Source organism: Triturus cristatus, chromosome 2_1 (genome assembly GCF_964204655.1).
Source record: "Triturus cristatus chromosome 2_1, aTriCri1.1, whole genome shotgun sequence".
In the NCBI taxonomy this organism is placed as follows: Eukaryota; Metazoa; Chordata; class Amphibia; order Caudata; family Salamandridae; genus Triturus; species Triturus cristatus.
In genome coordinates this window covers 835,200,245-835,220,443 of record NC_140581.1, presented here as the reverse complement: position 1 = coordinate 835,220,443, position 20,199 = coordinate 835,200,245, and positions in this window count along the sequence as shown.

Sequence of the window (20,199 nt, the reverse complement as noted above, 5' to 3'; positions counted from 1 at the left end):
AAATAGAGGCTGCACTGGTGTGTACTGTGCCTGCTGCACCTGGTGGCTAACAAAGAGAGGGTCTATGCCTACTGTGTCCTACCTGGGGAGAAGACATCTTCCCACAACTAGACATATTAAACAGAACTAACAGAACACCTTACAGCTGGCCATCATATTCCAGACAGGAATTTATGTGGCAAACATGGTTTCCCTACAGCATCTACTACCATCAATGGCTTCATTCGCATACTACTGGCTGTACAATAATCATGACAAATGATCCAGGTGGCACACTATCAATTTTATAAGACCTTCAATCACACCCATCAAACAATATAACTCACTAATTAATACATGCAAACAGCAAATAACCCCAAAAACACTTGCGATAATAACAACACAAGCTTCCTTATAACAGAGGAACAACACTAGCAGCAGTACAAGCTTGCCTCAAACATAGAGATACAGCACTAGCAGCAGCACAAGCTTCTGTCAAACACAGTGGTACAACAATACAGCTGTGCAAGCTTTCTTCATATAAACAGGATCAAACTAGATGCGGCACAAGCTTCTCTCAAACACAGAGGTACAAACACTAGCAGCGACACAAGATTCCTTCAAAACCAGAGGAAAGCACGAGCAGCAGTGCAGGCTTCCCTCAAACACAGAGATGCAAACACTAGCAGCAGCGCAAGCATCCCTCAAACATAGAGGTACAATACTAGCAGAGACGCAGGCTTCCCTCAAACTGGAGGAACATAGGGGTCCTGAGCCAATTTAGAGATCCTACCACATGCTATGAGCAATCCAGAGTATTTGGATCCCTATTGCCTCATACTCCTGCCTCTAGAGATATTTGGGGGCCTTTACAAATGTACCTGCCAGCCTTGGCTGCACAGTATTTGATCTGTATATGTAACATTTGTCTAATACCTCATTTCATAGATCACAACCTCTCCTCTTAAAATCCCTATTCCTGTAATCTAACATTAACTAATCTCTGCCAGCCTCTGTCTCCCACCAACCATTCACATGAAACCACATAGTCCCCACTAATGATTACACCTAACTGGTATTAATATATCACAAAGTAACTGGATTAAATGGATGCAAGTTTTTGTCAGAGCACATTACTATCTAGCCCTTGTTAACTGCCGGATGTGCATCTTTCAGCGTATCGTGTGGACGTATATGTGGACTATGTAGTGAACATTTACTGTTGTAAAGCACTCTGACTTAAATGCTCTATATTGATGGGAACATTTACGGTTGTAAAGCATACCGAAACTTCGGGTCTAGACAGCGCTGTATAAAATTCTCAAATAAAAAGCTCAACAAGCCAAATCAGACTGAGGTCTGCAATGTAATCCTCAAAAATCAAGATGAACGGTACTCAGATCCCTTTAGTACTGCAAAACTATAGTAATGATAGCATACACACTACGTTGATAACTGTAAAACAACATAAGATAACTGCATAGATTATTAAAAATATCCAATTTTTTTGCTGAGTTGGAGTTAAGGCTCTTGAGGGAACTTAAGTGGATTATGCGCATTGACACCATGAACTCAACACTCAATCAACTGGAAGACTAGACAACGCTCTTATAAAAACCTTATGACTTTTCCTTGCTTGGTTGCTTTATTCCAACCATGTGACTACATTCTTGCTCTACACATTCTTTGAATATATTTTAGTAAAGTTTTTCATTCATTTCAAGTCTTGATTATTGTGGTTTGCATTATGAAGTCAATTTCTGGAATCCTGTTTTTATATGTGCCTTTGGAATGTGTCTTTCACCTCCTTCTATTTCTACATTTTCTACAGAGTACCCTCTTTCAATGTGTCCACCGCTTCTGGATCCCATTGCTATCCCAAATGCGATGGGCAACAAATCTCTGTTCTCTTTCTTCTTCCATTGTCCTTCCTATTCCTATCTCCATTACCATAGGAGACGCTACTGTTCAGCCTGACGGACCTGATCCAGCGCAGCTGGCCAAGGACAAGTACCTTACAGTCAATCATTTAATGGGCCCATACACATATTACCTAAATCATTCATTCACCATCCTTGGCCAAAACCCGCTGGGGAGATCAAGTTTTATTATTCACTCAGTTCTGATTAGTTAGCTTTCAAATAGACATAAACATAGTATTACAGTATTTCTTTACTAACTAATCTTTCACTGATCAACACTTTTTCCTATGGTCGATGGACCATTAGTCGAGTAGTTGCTGGTGATATTAACTTTAACTAACCAACTCACAGATCTAGCAAAATAACCACAGACTCTGGGTAAAATTCATAAGTTTTATCTAAATTCTCAGTCATAAATTGAACGCTCACAGATACAAATTCTCAGTGCGAATACCTTCATTCAATTCATAGGAGAGAAAATTAATTTAGCATTCAATTTTCAACACAAGCACATTCAACAATGAAATTGCATAAGAGTGGATAGTTATAGAGACAGCAGATTCAAGATAAATTACATTTGCAATGTATTATGCAAATTCGAAGAAGGCCCATAGTTACCTAATACGGAAATCTGGAAAATCAATCTCCTGGCCAAAGGACTGATGGTGGCCTCCTGAATAGAATCAGGAGACAAAGACTATAGGGACAGGATCAGGACAGGACAGATACTTACTAATATTCTTTCTAGAACCCGACGCACCGGGATGCTTGCCTCTCTTACACTGTCTCCCTCCTCGTGGTTCTTCCGGAATCTTCAAATCTAATCAGACTGTCACTGGGGTTTGAATCTTCTCAGTCTGCACCCTCTCACTCTTCTTCTAGCAGCTATAGTTTCTCTGGATCTGCATCATCTCCTCATCAAAGTTTCTGGCATCAAAGGAAAGAAGGAAGGGGGCTGGATCTGAAATCGTCTCTCTCAATGCCTACTACCTTATTCTAAACTACTCTAGTTATAGTCTTAAATCATCATGTCCCACCCTCTAAAGTTGCAAATCTTAGTGAATTACTACATGTGATTGGTCGGGACCCAGGAAGTTTCATCATACCATGCTTACGTTTTCATCTTTATTAGTACTTTTAGTGTTTTACAAACCCGCCTTCATTAAGTCATTTAAAACATTCTTTCCCATACGTGTATTGTTACAGAAACTTTTAAATTCATAATATAGTCTTCATAGATGAGGGACACATGACACTGTGTTCCCACGTTTTCTGTCCTTGGCTCTTGGCCGTTGTTCAATTCTTCGGGCACCAGGTCACATTCATATTGGACTGGGCATGCGTGACTCATCCGTCATCTGGCCGCCATCTTTACTTTTGTCATTGTCGCATTGGGCCCAAACGTACACTATTGATAAAAGAATCAAAAACACTTGTTATTTTCTTAAACATATGATCCTCACTGTTCACCACCCACTTCTACTCTGTCCCGTATTATTCTTATATTTCTAAGCAAAAGCATTAATGATAGCAGCTTTCTTTTAAATTCAAGCAAACAGATGCTAGGCATGTGGTTCCTCACAACCACAGGTTAGATTTTCTTGCGCATGCGTGAGAGTTTTTCCCTCTCAAAGCGAGTTAGTCACATGATTACTTCGAAATACAGGTTCACACATGTGCAGAGCATTTTCTGCACATAAAGCGAGTAAAAGTCACGTTGCGTTGTAATTACACATTAATTCAAGCACACGTAAAAGCTTTTCTCCCCATTTTTGGTACCTGGTGCGTATTAATTTTGATCCACTCACAATTTTTAACAGTTAGTAGACATTTAACGAGGATTGCTTCTGAGTAACTTTCGTTTCTTGAATCCTTGCTCCATCAGACCCACACTTTGCGTTATGACTCTCCAATGCCCGCTCAACAGGACAACTCCACTTCACATTTTTGTGAGACAGCAGCTGCAATTGCAGCCCCTAATTTCATTTTTGGGGATGAATCCTTAACCCTTCCAATCCTGGATCTATCAGTCTTCCTGAGCACCAGCTAACTTAACCTCTTCCACATACGGGTCCCTCTGTCTCCAGTAAGGACCGCCACCCCATTCCTTATATATTGCAGGTAAGAGCCACATCTTGTTCCTCACAAGTGGCAAATTCACTTCCAAACCTTTTTTTACCCTTTGTCAGTGTCATCTCATTCCTTCTCCCAGCTGCCTCCATAGTCCCTCACTCAGGACACATTGATGCATCTCCCAGACACCTATACCCATCATAACACCTTACATCCATTGTGGCTTCATATAGAGAGTCAGTCATTCTCAGGTTTTATTTCAATGAGGCACAAACACCATTTTCTTCTAACTAACCTTTCTTTGTATGTACTTCTCTTCTGATTCCTCTCAGAGTATTAGCATTACTCTGAAGTAAGTAAAACTACTGACCCACTCAATTTGAGCTTCACAATGCTATTACAACACTTTTATCTTGCTATTCATTCTTTTCCCCTATCCTTTCTAGCAATCTCTCAGGCTCCTTATTATCGTGGTCCTGGTGATGATTCCACACCCTTAAGGGATCAAAAAGCTATCGGCCTTCCTGGAAAACCCGTATTAATTGCTTTATCTTTAATATATAGATCATGTTGAAACTTCGTAGATTCACATATGTATTGCTATATTTGCACGGGTCACATTTGTCAGAAAACCAAGCACGTGCTTACCTCACAGGCACTCTTCCAATTTTAAAGAGATGATATGATTTTAGTTATGACTACGCCTACAAGCACTGAGGTAAATATAACCATAGCTTCCAGTGTAATGCATATCTCATCTACGTGCAAATTGAATTCATTGTTCAGACGTCAATATGATTTATTTATTTATTCATTTTACATCCTCTGTGTCATAAGTTGCTGCTGGAGGCAGCTTCAGATCCCCAAGATAATACAGAAACCAAAGATGAACAGCCAATACCCTCACAGTGGATTTCAAGAATGTATGAGTGTGTATATAGGAGATTTATTGTATTAATCAAAAGAATACAATAAAAACAAAATATCACAATCAGTGCAAATATCAGGTGATGGTTAAAAAATTCTAGGCATGTATCAGTTAAGATCAATGATATAAGCTTTGCTAGCTCAAATGACTAACGCTTTGTAAACTTCATCTAAAAATGTCATTTTCCTTATAACTGCACTATTATCCCTGGCACTAAAACAATATCTAACAGCCTCAACAGTCAATCTTATTTTTGCATTGTTAAAGATCGGTGATAAGTACATTTTTCTTAAATACAAAGGTTTGGGGCAGATACATATAACATGCAATAGGGTTTCAATTAAATGGCTGCAGAGTTGACAGGCAATCTTTCCTTTAAGCGCAGGGTTCCAAGTCACCTCAAATTCATAGACCGTAATGTAAAACAGTATAAGTCTGAATTTCATTTTAACATAGCGAGGAGATTTTACCCTAGATATTCTTGGCTCTGTGAGGTGAGGGTATCAGGTACTAAGTCCATGTGTTTACATTGTTGTGACTTGGCAAAATCGTTATCCCTCTATCGACGAGTTAAAATTCCGCAGAATAGACTTTTTCGGGCCAGTCGGTTTACCTTTGCCAGTGACTCTAGGTAAATGCCAGGTAAATTGTGAATTTCTAGAGTCGTATTTGACAATAAAACATTTAGTTCCACATCCTTATATGATGTTATTTTTAGTTCCTGGTTGATTAAGGATTTTGAAGTTAAAGGATCTACCCTTGCACAGTCACAAACATAATTCAATCTGCTTCTGTAGTTAATTGGCATCAAATATTTTAAATTTAGTTCAACTCTGATGACACAGTGTGAAGTGATTGCTTACACACCGCATAAATGTTTTATCCAGACTGGCTATAGCCTTGTTATTTATCGCAGTTGATGCATACAGTAAGTATGGTTACAACTATTTAGACTATTTACTGAGTACTGTAGACCTTTTGGAGTTTGCGGCAGTATCAACAAGTCGGCGTCATAGGCCAAATGTGATATTCTTGTGTCTCCCAGCTTGGGTGAGATACCAAGGTCTAAATTGGGGGAGTCAGTCAGATCAGCGATGTAGAGAGAGAATTATAAGGGGGCAAGAATGCAACCTTGTTTAAGCCCGCCCTTGGTGTGGAATTTGGGCATCAAAACATTGTCATGAACTCCAGAAAGTGACTTCTGGTTTGACCAGATCTATGGGTATACCATTTGGGCCTGTGACTTTAAAAGGGCTGGAGCTTCTTTTTCATTTTGTTAGTTCCTTCTTGGTGATGACAAGAGTATAATGCAAAGGCAGTTAAAAATTTCTATACGCCACTGAAAGCTGATTTATATAGGAACTCTATTTACATTTTCCACTTATCGTTTGATATTAACAGGTCATTTGGCCAGTGATAGGACCCAGAACCTTCACCAACCAGACTCCAAAAGGTATTTTCATTTCACAAAAAGATTGTACGTATCAGTAGGGCCCAGGCGTTTTCTTGTTTGTCATGTGTTATTTCTTGGTTTTCCTTTGAATGTGAGCTTCAAGTTTTTAATTATTGTGTTGCGGTTCTTAAAAGGAGCTTGTTTTAAGGTATGTGGTAGTGTCTTACGGTGATTCCTTTTTACCTGGTTTAATTACTGAGTAATGGACGAGTGAAAAGTGGCTCTCTGTACTATGGATAGCTTTGTGATCAAGGCAGCCAGAATGATGTCTAGGTTATGCTGCCAGGTACAGATCCATTCCCCTCTAGTCACGAAAATTGAGAATTCACTTTCGAAGCATGAGCGTAATGGATGCAGCGCTTCACGTAAATTTGATGCTTTATTTTGAGATCGACATTCCATTTAAGCTTCTCGCAGTTGACAGCTGTCATACAATTACTGTTTGGCATTTTCCTAAATTCCAGCTGGTCTGGTTTAATGTTAAAAATTATCTTTTGTGGGTCGTGGTCACTCTCAGACCACACCATAGTAGCATAGCTCTAGCAGAAATTGAAGTTGGAATGCTGAATGAAGGTGAAATCGATGACGGTAGGTGCCGCCGGGCCGCGGAATGTGGATTTGGCAACGAGAACGTCGGTAAATCTACTATTGAGTGCTCTATAACTGGAGTCTGTCAGGAGATTATAAGTGAATCTGTTTGAATGTTTCGGCCTCTAAGTTTTCCAAGCCGGATTGTTTTAGGAAAGGGGGTGTTATAACTTAAATCCAGATCCTCAGGAAAGGATATAATTCACTGGTGGAACCAGATTTTGATTGTAGTCCCCAGTGATAATACAAAATAACATACTTCTCCAATAATGAATCCAGCTCTTCTGGTGCGTTGTGATATTTGTGCTTGTTTTTTAGGAGATGAGGGGGGAAAGATGTTTATAATCAAAAACCTTACAGTAGTATGGCACTTTAAAAGACTGCATATATATATAATCAGAAGACAATTTTAATTACGGCAGGTAACTTTCCATCTGAATGGAAAATCGTCTCAATCCTTCCTCTGCTAATAAACAACACTGGATCCCAAGGAGGAGAAACATTTTTGCCCAATCTCACGGTTACCTTATGCAGCTAAGCTACTTAAAAAAACATCTCAACACTAGCCTATTTGGTTACCTGGAAGGGAATAATCTTCTGAAAAGCACACAGTATGGTTTCAGATCGGACTATAGCACGGATACAGCTCAGATAGCTGTCTCAGAAGAGATCAGAGACATCAAAGAGTGGCAGTGGTCCTGTGGGAGGGGAGGGATGGGCGGAAAAAGAAGCGAGCAGGCCGTATCGGTGTAATGTTGACGTTAAGTTTATTCACAATTCAAACCAAGGTGATCGTTTTAGCAGATTATCTTCTGTAATGTTGTCCTTTTTTCTTTTCTTTTTTTATTTTCTCTTCTAGGTCTTCCACCTTCTCCGGAGAGGGCCACTGGGAGACTCAAAGATAAGAGGAGAAGAAAGAGACGGTAAGTATGTAGGTCTGGCCACGAAGGGTAGGACAGGCACCTTCACCTGACGGAAATTGGAATTACTGGTTCAGCGCATGATCTCATTTCATCTTTTTAGAGAGATAGGGAGCAGAGGGTGGCACTTGGGAAGTTTAACTCTAAATCCTTTTCCCTCCCCTGTGGGGTTCTCAGGGGTTATCGCTTAGCCCTACGATTTTCAACATCTATATAGCGCCGTTGGCTAAGCTTATTCACCCTTACGGATTCACCGCAGTAGCCTATGCTGAGGATACCCAAATTGTGGTATCAGTCCCAAGCAACGTGGAGGAGGTTGCTGATAAGTTCAGTAAATGCATAAAAGCCATCATAACTGGATGACTGTTAATTGATTGAAGGTAAATTCAGACAAAGCAGAGGCTTTTATTTTTGAGAAAGAGCCCAACGTTTGGACCTACTCAAGGTGGCCACAGGCCCTTGGCTCTCACCCTGAGCCAGTTTCCAAGGTAAGAAATCTTGAAGTGGTTTTTGATGCTGATTTGTCCTTCAGGGAGCACATCAAAAACTGACAACCTCTTGCTTCTTACTGATTAGGTCTCTGAGGAAAGTGTTGCCCTTAATTCCTTTTCAGTTCCAAAAATCAGTTTCCCGTGAGGTGAATAGTTTCCAACTCTTTCAGTCACAGCGGGGTTGTCCTGTTTCGTAATTTGACAAGGCTCCACGGGACATCTAAACATCCTTGAAACTTATATATTTCCTCATAAAAAATTAACCGAGCCGACATCACATGCCTTGTTAGGAAAACCCTTTGGGACTTTTATATTCATGTGTCAGGAGCACCCACCATGGCTATATAGAACCGACACAAACAAGAACATACTAGTTTGTTGAAGCGCCATAGCGCAGTGACCGATTCCGTCAGTGCCGTCTTTTACAGGGTTTCTATCGGATATTAGATGCATATTTGCACCAGCTGTACCCCTTGGTTGGTTGTGATAAACCATTCTATTTGGCAAGGTCCTGAAGAAGGTGGTTTACCATCTGTTCAACCCCACCGAAACGTGCGTCGACCTTCCTGTCAGATCCTGTTGAACCAGTTCATCCGTGGAGATTAATTAGTGCTAAGTCTCCCCATGACCCAGATATGATTGATGGTTTTGGGTGATGTATGAATGTCTGAGCTTGTGATTGAGTGAGTTTTAGACTTGACAATTGTTTTGCATTATCTATAAATTCAGGGGTCCAGAGTAGTATGTTGCATAAGCCTGCAATGTGCTGGCTGGTGTGCAATCATGTATAAAGAGAAAAATTAAGTATAAACAGAAATGAATATAAATTTTGTTTTATAAAACAAAGTAAAAAATAGACACTGTCTACATAAATGTTTAGCCCATACTAGTTTTTTTCTACATAGTAAAAGAAATAGAGGTCGTGAGGGAGCTTGTATTGTACATTAAAACTCCCGAATAATCAGCTGAAAATGTATGACTAGTTTCTGCCCGTGAAAAGATACTATTTTAGGACAATATAAAGTGTTTTTGATTTTTTCCCTTTAAAAGATTAGGTTGTAAGCAGTTGGGTAAACTTCCTCCATATTTTGATATCGTCCATATGTTTAAGGAAAACAAGGTAGACTGAAAAACAATGTCTGGCGGTAGCTTTTTTTTTGTTTTTTTATTCCTATACATTTTAAACTGTTTCCTAGTTTTGTTAAAAATCATACTACCTGTCAAAGACATTTAAAAACCTAAATATAGGGGGGCGGAGCTTGGCTCGCGACGAACATGGCCGCCTGAGCCCGGAGCTCCTCCACACCGGCCTACTATCCTGCATTTATCCGACTGCCCCTCAGGCATAACTCATCTCTGGACGGCTGTTGCTGGGTCCGGGGGCCTTGGCGTCCCAGATCTGGACTTTCGACTCTCGGGGCCCCCCCCGTTCCGGAGCTGTGAGGCGGGGACTCTGGCGCGCTGCTGGGCCTCGCATCCCCGAGGCCTGGTAGGCAGGAGGCGTGGCTGCGTCGCCTTGCGTGCGGCCGGGCTCTGTCGGGACGGGCCGGTCCCCGGAGCGACCTGCGGCAGGATTCGGTGGCCCTCGGCTGACTCGCGCCGGGGCGGAGGCGGAGTACTGGTCTGGCCGCGGCGGGGTCGGGACGGCCCCACGGAACGATCGTGTGAGCTGAGCCACCTGCATCGCGTCCTGGAGTGGGGACCCCGTGTCCCGCCGCCCGCCCATCTGCGTGCCTAGAGGGGCCTGGGCAGCGGCCCGCGCCGCGAGGCGACCAGCCTCGAGGAGGAGCAGAGGTGGACTCGCCTGCTACAAGGAGGTCAGTGGAGATCGGACTGTGATTCGACCTATGCGGTGTGGGCGGCGCCCTGCCGCTGTGTGTTGCGGCCTCTCTGCGGCCTTCTGAGGGAACTGTGAGCGCCTGACCCGGGTGGGGCCCCTACGGAGACTGCCGGCCAGCACGTGTAGTAGTGGGATACAGTGCATCGCCCTTGTGCCTGCTGCCTTTACTCTGACTTTTGCTGTGGGGACCGTCGCTTTGCCGGTGGCTGGCCGGGGCTGTGCCTCCCCCGGGGCAGCGGGCGCTGGGGCGCCTCGGGCATCGGCGGTCGCGCCGTGGGGGCGATCTGAAGATATCTCGGCCCACTGCGGCTCCCGTGGTCTGGCGGCGCCGTCCCCGGGCCTGCCCTGCACGTGGGTCGGACACTCCTGCGGTAGCCCTGTGCCTGCATCGGCCGGGATTGGTCGCGGAGACGGCTTGGCACCATGGGAGGGAAGGGCCACCGCAGTGGGGCACAGGCGAAGCTTGAAAAGTACGCGTTCTGTCAGGATCAGAAACAGTCCCCCCCGGACGGGCCTGCGGAGTACACACTGGCGGACGTCATGGCCACGCTGACACAGATGCAGGCCTCGATCGGCACTATCTCCACAGATGTCGCGCTCCTCCGGGCGGATGTCGCCAAAATTAACTCCAGACTGACTGAGGTCGAGGCCACCACGGAGACCCTCACGCGGGGCACGGCAGACCACCACAAACGCATACAAGCTCTTGAACTGGTGCAAAAGCAGCTGCTGGCCAAGTTGGATGACCAGGAAGGCCGGTCCCGACGCAACAACGTGCGGGTCGTGGGTGTGCCTGAGAGTGAACGCGGCCCGGCCTTAGACCTTTTTGTTGAAAAACTGATCACTGAACAGCTGAAGCCCCGCGGGCTCTCCAAGTTCTTCTCGGTTGAGAGGGCACACCGGGTGGCGGGTGGGAGGCCTAGGCCTGGGGCCCCCCCGCGCCCGATCCTGGCCCGCATTTTCAACTTCCGCGACCGAGATGCGATCCTCCAGGTGGCGCGTGCCGCCCCCCCCGCTGCGGGTAGACAACGCTAAGGTCACCCTCTATCCGGACTACACCGCTACAGTAGTGCGGCAACGTAAGGACTTCATGGCAGTTAAGGCAGACCTCCGCTCTCGAGAGCTAAAGTATTCAATGTTGTATCCAGCAAAGCTGCGAGTGGAGGCGGAGGGGCGCACATGGTTCTTCACATCGCCTGCGGAGGCCTCGGAATGGCTCGAGGGGTGGCGTCCGGCAAGATTGAGGGGCAGGGGAGAGCGCGCCCTGGGCGGCCTTCCCGCCTCTCACGAGACCCTGGACGTTGAGGAGTCAGGCGCAGGTGACGAAGTGCCTTGAGGCATGGTGCTGTGATGCGACCGGACTATTGGACGCTTGGCGACCTGGGGCCTTGCTGCGGCTGTCGGCCCTTGGGGGCCTTGAACCTACATGGGGCTGAAGACCCCGGGCCCTTTTTCTATCATCTGACAGTCTGCTGCTTGAGGGGACAAGCTCACGGTGTGGGGATTGGCGGCTGTGTGCTGAGCGGCTTCCCCCCATACGCACGTACCAAGTTTATGGGAACTAAGCACTCTGCTGAGTTGGGGTGGCGGGTAGTTGTGAATCCGCAGGGCAGGGAGGCAGGGAGGGGGGTGGGGGGATGGGGATTTCGTTTAAATGTTGATTTGTGTTTTGTTTTAGGTTCACCAACCACTCAAGGGTGCATTCGGCTGATTGGGCAGGTACAGGTACACAGGGGTGGCACACGGCAGGGCGCGTTTCACACACCCTCCCTTGGAGATGGCGTCACATAGCCTGACCCGGGCGACCACTGACTCACTGCCGGGTGCCCCTGCTCAGCAGCGTTCTCCTTCTTTTGCGGTCCTCTCCTGGAACGTTAATGGATTGGGAGACAAGATTAAGAGGGGGCTAGTGCTGCAATATCTCAAGCGCAAGGGGCCCGCGGTGGCGCTCTTGCAAGAAACACACCTAGTGGGTACGTCCACCAAAGCCCTGGATAGGTGGGGGTTTAAGATGGCGACACATTCAGAGTTTACGACAGGGTCCCGAGGGGTGGGCATACTGGTTAACAAGCGTTTTCCCCTGATTCTTCTTGACTCTCGTAGAGACGACTATGGCCGCTTCGCGGCACTCACCTGTCAATGGGAGGGGAGGGTTTATAATCTGGTTACTGTCTACATCCCCCCGACACTACACCAAGCCTCCTTCAGGGCACTGGGTGAATTCCTTTTGGCGCTCCCGCCGGGGGAGCTCATCATGGGCGGAGACTTCAATGCAGCCATGGACCCTGCACTGGACAGGTCCTCACACAGGGCTCTCGGGGCCGACGCCTCCACGCTCGCAGACTTTGCTACCGCGCTTGGCTTAGTGGACGTGTGGAGGGCATACTGGCCTGATGAGAGACAATACACCTTCCTTTCCGGGGTACACCATACCCTCTCACGTATCGACTACATCTTCACCTCACCGGCCGGGTACAAAGGGGTGACTGAGGTGTCGCACCTCCCTAGGGGCATCTCGGACCACTCGCCGGTGGTCATCACGTTTGCGTCCGGTGACCCATGTAGGCGCACGTTGTTCCCGATCCGCCCCGGATATCTTAAAATCCCCAAAATCGCTAAGACCCTCAAAAAGGCGACCAAGAACTATTTCGCCGAGAATGCTGAGTCCGTCGGGAGCGCAGCAACCCTCTGGGAGGCCTTTAAAACCGTCCTCCGTGGCCAGGCCATCTCCATCATTACGGACCACACGAAGACCCAGCGGCTCGCTGTACTGGAGCTGGAGCGGGCGATAGTTGAGGTGGAAGCATCCCATACACTGCACGGGGATGGAGATTCGGCACATACCCTCCATATGGCGCCGCAAGAGTATAGGTCCCATCTTTGGGAGGGGGCCCGTGCTAGACAAGTAGCGACCCAGCACACCATCTACGAACTCGGTGACAAGGCTGGCAAACTCCTGGCGTGGTTGGAGAAGGGGGACCGAGCGTCGCGGTGGGTGGCGCGGATTCGCCTGGGCGAAGGGGACTTTACCTCGGAGCCCCAGCGCATAGCCTGGGCCTTCGCGGCCCATTATCAACGCATCTATACCCCTGAGGCCTCCGCTACCGTTGCGGACAATGAGCTCTTCCTGAGGGACATCGCAATGCCTAGGCTGACCGCTTCGGGGGCTGAGGCCCTGGAGGCGGATCTGACGGCTGAGGAGATCACGCTGGCGATTTTGGCCCTCCGCAGTGGTAAGGCGATGGGGCCCAACGGAATCCCAATCGAATACTAGAAGCAAAATTCCGCTCTAGTGGTCCCTTACCTATTGGCCATGTATAGGGACGGTCTATCGACGGGGATTCTCCCCCGTGATCAGAGGATGGCTACAATAGTGGTGATCCCGAAACCCAACAAGCCGTCCCACGAGTGCTCCTCTTATCGCCCGATCTCGCTGCTTAACGCCGAGGCGAAGATTCTGGCCAAGGTACTGGCAACGCGGCTGCAGCCTTACCTCTCGACCCTAATACACCCTGACCAGTCGGGATTTATGCCCCACCGGAACACCGCTTTGAATCTGCGGCGTCTCCATGGCATCATTGCTTGCCGCTCCTCGATCGAGGAAGATGCGGCCATACTGTCGTTAGATGCGCGGATGGCGTTTGATAGAGTGGAGTGGCCTTTCCTCTTCGCCGTCCTCCGCCACATGGGGCTTGGCCCCATGATTTGCGCGTGGATCCAGCTGCTTTACACTCAGCCGCTTGCACAGGTGGTGGTAAATGGCCGCGTCTCTGACGCCTTTCCGCTGGGTCGAGGGACTAGGCAGGGTTGCCCCCTCTCCCCGCTCCTCTTTGCTATGGCTCTCGAGCCATTGGCGGCGTGGGTGCGACAGGATCCAATGATCCGTGGCCTTAGGTGGACGTTGGACTGGGAGGATCGCATATCCCTTTATGCGGATGATGTGCTCCTCTATCTTGCCTCGCCGGCGCGCTCTATCGCCTGTCTCCTCAACATATGTGAATCGTACGGCAGTAGGTCCGGATACGAAATAAACTGGGAGAAATCCATTTTATATATGCTCCGAGGCTCCCCACCGCGGCTTCCGCGAGGCTGTAACATTCTAGTAGCTCACGACGGGTTCAAATATCTTGGCGTGTACGTCACGGCCGATCGAGACAAATTTGTCGCGGAAAATCTAATGAAGCCCCTCCAACGGCTTCGCACCGACGTCAAACACTGGCGCGCCTTGCCACTGACATTGCTTGGAAGGGCTTCGCTCTTTAAGATGCTCGCCCTCCCGAGATTCCTCTATGCGCTGCAAAATACCCCCTTCCCGATTGCACCCTCTTACTTCACGGCAGTCAACGCTGAGATCACTCGTCTTCTTTGGGAGGACAAGTCGCCTCGTATTGCCCTCCACAAGCTTACCAGTGGCTGGTATGATGGAGGTATAGCCCTCCCAGACATTAAGACCTATTACTGGGCGTCACACCTCATGATTATTAACCAGTGGCTCCATGTGCCAGGGGATGACCCCGCATACCGCATGGATCGACAACTACTCGGCCCCGGAGGGGTGATGGGAGCCCTTTACAACCCAAAAAGGGGTCGCGTTCCGGCGGGGCCCGCAGCCCATACCCTCCGGATATGGCACGCGGCGCAGCGGGCGATGGGCTGGGCCGGAAAGATTACCCAGGCAACGCCGCTTTGGGACACTGGGCAGCTCGGGGTACTTCGCACTACCAAGGGGTTCCACCAGTGGGATCTTATTGGTATCTCCAGGGTTGGAGACCTCTGGCGTAAGGGAGAGGTGATCACTTTTGCCCAATTGCAGGCGGATTACGACTTGGCGGACACCGAACACTTCCGATATTTACAAGTCCATCACGCTCTTCGGACGGCGATTCCATGTGGGACTCGGCTCCCTGAGTCATCGCCCTTGGAAGACCGGCTCCTCATGGAGCATCTGCTCCAGAGAGCGACGTCCCTAACGTACCGGAAGATAATAAATAACCGCCCGACCCTTTTTCCGCCCTTAAGGGGAAGTGGGAGGCAGAACTTGGAGAATTTGATGAGACGGACTGGAATTCCGCACTCTCGTCCCCCAGGGAGGTGGGCATATCTTCCAAGCTAAGACTGGTCCAACTTAAAATTTTGCACCGCACATACTACACCCGTACCCTCCTATTCAGACTCCACCGGGTGGAGTCCCCGCTGTGTCTCAGGAACTGTGGCCACGAGGGGACCTTCTTGCATACCCTCTGGGAGTGCCCTGTCGTGGCGACTTATTGGAAAGGGGTGTTGCGTATTCTCTCCCAGGTAACCAGAATTCCCACCCTGCCGGAACCTCGGCTGTGTCTCCTTAATGTCTGGGAACAGACGGACCACAAGAGAGTGACCCAGCTTTGGGTGACATTGGGGCTCATGCTTGCGAAACGTAATATAGCCCAGAAGTGGGGATCGGGGCAGGTGACTACCCTGACGCAGTGGATCCGAGATATGGACCTTGTAATGGTGACTGAAAAAACTGTGTATGTTCATAGAGGGTGCCCCAGGAAGTGGTCCCAGGTCTGGGGTGGATGGAATGTTTACAGGGGGAATATCTGTGAGCCCCCACCGGATGCAGCAGACTCGGATCTCAGTGACCAGGACTAGTGGCTCCACCGCTGGAGATGGGCGGGGAAGGAAACGATGGTATGATATCATTGGGCTGTTTATTCCTCTCTGTGACACCTGTACTGTCATTGCTCCGATACCTCGTAACCTTTGTATGCCATGCCTTGCACTAAACGAGTGGTGTTTGTTTTCTGTGTTGTTGATAAACTCAATAAAAATATTTCAAAAAAAAAAAAAACCTAAATATATTAATGTTTGACGTTGTTTCAGTAATTTTACAGTTTAGTCGATTCTCACAATTGCCTTTGTGTTTCCTTTTTTCCCTCTGTTGGTCTTGTGCACGGCATAGTAATCCTTCCCAGCTCAAGAGCACTATTTATTATTAATATTAATCCGATTTTGACAGTGATCTCCTATCTCCATGGGTCTTCGACAGTTCTCTCCGGCTACACCTTATATTGAACACTCTCGTATAATTGGGTCCAGTGGACCTCCCATCTACGTAAGAACACAAGCTCGGAGCAGCTTCTCAAATGCATGGTGAAGCTGCAGTTCAATCACCAGACGCCCTCTGGTCTCCTGAGACCCACCACGCCTTTTGATACCATCTGGCCTGGAGTGTGAAAAGGCTGCACAAAATCTAAATCAAACTTTTCTAAGGTCTATTAGGTGCTTTCAGAGGGAACATAGGAGGTTTACGAACTACTGAAACGCTGTCACTGTTGCTACAGCAGCATACCAAAAGACTGTGAACTCTGCTGCTGGTTGTGAAGTTACGTCTTAACACAAATTCCTGGTAGTGGTGTGGCCCAAACTTCTGCAGGTAAGCTTGTACCGTAGACATATTATTGGTGTGTCCTGTGAAAGGTAAACACTACCTATGAAATCTGAAATGCTCAATGGCCAGCAGCCTTCGCACACTTAAGGCCACGTGTACGAAGGATTTTTCTGGTCACAAAAGGCCCGATTCTCAGAATCAGTCCATTTGTGACCAGAAAAATGCATTTTCCTATGTACCAAACCCATTTCGCAATTCAGTAACGTGTTACTGAATCGCAAAATGGGTTAGCGATTCGGTATTGGGAAGGGCCGTTTTAAGGGCGTGCCTTCCTAATAGCGACGCGCAGTTCTATATATGAATGTTTTGCGACCAAATTGGGGTAGCAATATTTTATCGCCTACTTCAAGTATGTGGTAACCCATTCACAAACAGGAAGGGGTACCCAGGGGACCCGTTCCTTTTTGTGAATGCATGCATAACGTGTTTGTTTTTAAGAGCAGGCAGTGATCCCAAGGACCACTGCTAGCTCTTACAAAATTAAACTGAAACGTTTCATTTTTCTTTTTGAAACACACCCCGTTTTCCAAAACCTTTATTGGTCATTAACAAATAGCACACAGCTGTTCGCCTACATCCTGAATGAACAGGCCGGCAGCGACAATACGCAGTGTAATAATCAAGAAGTACAGGCTGAAAAGAATCAACTGATTTACACAGCATGTCGCCTACAACCCAGACGGGCCGGCCGCAAAGTATTGGAATTAAAGCTGTTTAAGTATGCAGTAGTAAGCAGTCATATCAGCAAGATGTATTCGAGCATGAGATACATGAGGTTTCATTCAACTTTAGTAACCAACCGTAAAGTGCTATATGAACTGTTCCCTCCCAGAAGGTATCCTCCATACACAGTATGAGGCGTAAAAGGCCGTGCGGTGCAGAGCTGTGAGGGCAATACATCCCACTATGGAGTGCAGTCAAAAACCGGAGCGATGACGCCCTACACCTCAATGACTCATCCAGTGCTCCGGGAGGATATGGCTATGACCCACGCAGAGAACGTGACCTGATGCTACTTCCTGTAATGCCGTACAGTATGCGCCGTCGTGGAGTGGACGCCACCCCACCCAGGATCCAGGGGGACGACAGACCCGCAGCCCACCTCACCTGTGCAGCCTGTGGATGGTGTGCAAACCCCTCGGGAAGTGTGTAACCCTGCTGGATGTACTAGGAACGCATGCATGTTATGTATGGGAAGGAAAGGATTAAGGGAGGGGAGGGAATCAATCAGTTTCGGTTGCCAGTGGAATAGGTGCTGGATCTAGCGTGGTGGACGGGCCAGCCCCTTCTGTGTCCCTATTCGCGTCACTCACGGAGACATCTGGGGCCTGTGCCCGCAGGAGATATGCAGTGAGGGGACCCCAAAGGTCCCTGGGACGTGACTTGTGAGGCAAGAGGTCCGCATAACTGTGAAGTTGTTCCTGCCAAGTTGTCATCGTATCCAGCCAAATCTTGAATTTGGGCGCTCGCCCTCGCCCCCATCTGCATGCCACGTGTCGCTTTGCCAACAGAAGTCCCAACGCAAAAAATTTCCGGTGTGCCTTAACCGCGGGGTTTGAGTGGCCCAGCAGGGCAATCTTAGGACAGGGTGCGATGCTTACTCCAATCATTTCAGAGAGGGCCTCAAACACCGCCACCCAATAAGTAGCCACGGCCTGGCATGTCCATGCCAGGTGCATGAAGTCCGCGCCTGCCCTCCTGCATCTCAGACAGCGATCATTGTCCCGGAGTCCGAAGCGGTGCAATTTGGCAGGGGTAAAGTAGAGGCGATGCAGAAATTTAAAGTGAACCAGTCGAAGGCGGGCATTACCTGTCACCGCATTAGTATGAGAACAACTTTCCTCCCACTGGGCATCCGACAGTGGATCTCCCAGATCACTGTCCCAGTCAGTCCGTGCTCGGAGAGGGGGGGGGGACGGAGCCGCTTGTGCATGGTTATATAACATGGAGACCACATGTGTCGGATTGCCCTCCTGCAGCAGAGCATGTAGAGGCGCCACGGTATCCGGCTCATCCGGAAAGTTAGGCGTGACCGACTTGATATTTTGCCGAAGCCGAATGTAAAGAAAGGTATCCATTACCGAAGGAGCACTCTCGCCAAAGAAGTGTATCGCCATGCGAAAACTCCCCTGGTGGTATAGATCCCCCCAAGTGTGAATCGCGAGCCTTGTGAGCAGTTTACGACCAATTTCCTCACGGGTAACACTCAATCTGGGATCATGTGCCAGAGCCATGCGAGGAGAATATAGGAATTTCACTTCCATATGGTCCGCCAAACGCTTCCAGGCACTTACAGTGCAGTCGACCGTGGTGGGGTCCCGATGTTCTATTCGGGCTGCCGTGTATAAATATCCGGAAGGTAGCTCAGGCCTCATATATCCATCCTCCACTGCCAGGTGTGCCATAAAGGGAGGGGGATGGAACCAATAGACAGCGAAGTGACCCTGTGCGCAATCATAGTATCGCTGAAAGTTAGGTACATCAAACCCACCTTGGTGATAGGGCAACATAAGGGTCCGCAGCCCAAGTCTGGCCTGTTTCCCCCCTACAGATAAGTCGTGACAACTGGGAGTTGAGGGCACGGAAGAAGTATGCACCGGGGCTATATGGTATATTGGTAAAAAGGTATAACAATTTGGGAAGGACCACCATCTTAATCAGAGAGATCCGACCCGCCATCGACAGCGGGAGACGGATCCACTGAGTCACTTTGTCCGTGAGTTTGTCTATAACAGTCCCGTAATTGGCTCTAAGCAGGGCTTCCCGATTTCTGGTCACTTGAATGCCCAGGTATTTTATCTCGTCCGATTCCCACACCAGGGGGTAATCTAGAGGGAACTGCGTGGTCTTGTCAGTCAAGGGGAACAAGGCTGACTTTGTCCAGTTTATTTGAATCCCCGCAATGGCTCCGAATTTAGTGACCTCACGCAGCAGAGGGTTCAGGTTTTCTTGCGGTTTGTGGACATAAAGAGTCATGTCATCCGCATATAGTGCAATGAGTAGCTGGCGCTCTGGATAGATGAGAGATCGGTGTTTGTGATGCTGCCGAAGTTTGGCCGCCAAGGGCTCTATGGCGATCGCGAACAGAACCGGGGAGAGGGGACACCCCTGCCAGGTACCACTGTGGATCGCAAAGGGGGGGGAGCGGGCACCATTGAGCAGGACCGCTGCTCGAGGCTGGCGGTACAACAGCCGGATCCAATCCAGGAAATTAAACGGCATGCCCATCCGTTCCAGCAAGGCCAGAAGGTAATCCCACTCAAGGGAATCAAACGCCTTAGTGGCGTCGAGAAAAAACGCGGCAGCCTCACTCATAGGGTCAATATCCTGTATCACCGCCTGCAGCGTGCGCAGGTTGTGAGAAGTCGCGCGGTTGGGAACAAACCCGGCCTGATCTGGGAGGACGAGACGTTCCATCAGAAGGTTAAGGCGCGTGGCCAGGACCTTCGCCAATATTTTAACATCCATATTTAGCAATGAAAGGGGCCTGTACGAGTCACAGTGCTCTGGCGGTTTACCAGGTTTCAACAGAGATGTTATGAGGGCTTCTCGCATCGTAGCCGGCAAGGAAC